At 39.5% G+C, this 1,395-nt stretch overlaps 1 non-coding gene across 1 annotated transcript; it reads right to left on the bottom strand.

Moving 5' to 3' along the window:
* Positions 1-213: 213 nt before the first annotated feature.
* Positions 214-319, bottom strand: LOC145629578 (small nucleolar RNA R71). The gene has a single exon (XR_014111743.1). It is a non-coding gene; the product is annotated as a small nucleolar RNA R71 (small nucleolar RNA).
* Between the last annotated feature and the right edge of the window lie 1,076 nt (positions 320-1,395).

Below are 1,395 nucleotides of genomic sequence, written 5' to 3'. Positions count from 1 at the left end.
TCAATCATCTCAAAGATTTTGAGAAGTATTGTTATACAATTGTGGTAGCCGGAGTTGCTCAAGAGTATATTAGGCTCAAGTTGTTTCCCTTTTCTCTTATTGGAAGAGCTTTAGAGTGGTTGGACAAGGAGGTCAAACCAAGGTCCCTAAGGACATGGGATGAAGTTACCAAGTCTTTCTTATCTCCCTTTTTCCCACAAAAGAAAACGGCGGAATCAAGGGCTTTGATCCAAAATTTCAAGCAAGGACCTAATGAGAGTCTCTGTGAAGCATGGGAGAGGTATAAGGAGTATCAACGAGAGTGTCCTCATCATGGAATTCCTACCTACCAAATTTTACAAATATTCTATGGTGGGTTGAGTTCTTAAGGGAGAGAAATCTTAGATGCCGGAGCCGGAGGCCCGATAATGAACAAAAGGGGTGCTCGATCGAACAACTCAATGCCATCAATGATTTGACCACTCTACTTTCGGATTTAGGGAAAGAAGTTGTATCCCTCAAGGCCAAGCTTGAGAGTACTCCTTCGTAAGCTCCGATTCTTCCCTCCAAAAATAAGGGAAGAGGTACACCTTCTTATTCTAAAACTTTTCCTTCTTCTTGTTGCATGATTAGAGAATGTCGGCCTAGTGATTTATGTGGAATGAATGATCATGATGTCTTTATGTGCCCCAATGTTCCTTAAGAAGAATGTGATGGAATTGAAAATGAGCATGTGAATTATGTTGGTTATCATAATTTTGAACCTAGATTTGAAGTTCAAAGAAATGTTGGAAATAGGAATTATCACAACCAAGCAAACTATGATAATTATAATCAAAGTGGTGGTTGTAGAAATCATGTAGTCCAAGAGATTCATGGTGGCTATAACAATCATGGTTATAATGGTCAAAGTCACGGCCGAGGGCATGGGGATCATAACCGAGGTTATGGTAACCATAGTCAACATCATGGCCAAAATCAAGCTAGGGGTAATTGGAATAATCAAAGTAGGGGAAATTTTCAACCTAATGTTCAAAGGGGGACCCCACTTGGATCCATTCCAAATACTCAAGGCCCAAGTGATAATTTCCATGATCAACCATTTTCTTCTAGGAGTTTCTTGGATGAGGTTTTTGAGAAACAAGCCAATTTGCTAGAATCTTACATGGCCATAAATGATGAGAAGTTTAATGACATGTTGATTCAAAATAAGGAATTAGGAAACCGACTTTCTCAATTGGCTAATGACTTTAAGGAATTTAAGAATTCTCCTTCATCTTTGACTTCATTGAACTTAGATTCTAAGAACCCTATGGATGCAATTGTCACTAGGAGTGGTAGGGTCCTTGAGAGTGGAGTACCTAAGAAGAGTGATGCTAGAGAGAGTACTAGAAAGAGCCCGATAGAGATTGAGGG

Source organism: Chenopodium album, chromosome 4 (genome assembly GCF_948465745.1).
Source record: "Chenopodium album chromosome 4, dcCheAlbu1.1, whole genome shotgun sequence".
NCBI lineage: Eukaryota > Viridiplantae > Streptophyta > Magnoliopsida > Caryophyllales > Amaranthaceae > Chenopodium > Chenopodium album.
The sequence above is the reverse complement of the archived record's forward strand: the minus strand, read 5'-3'. Positions and strand labels throughout refer to the sequence as shown.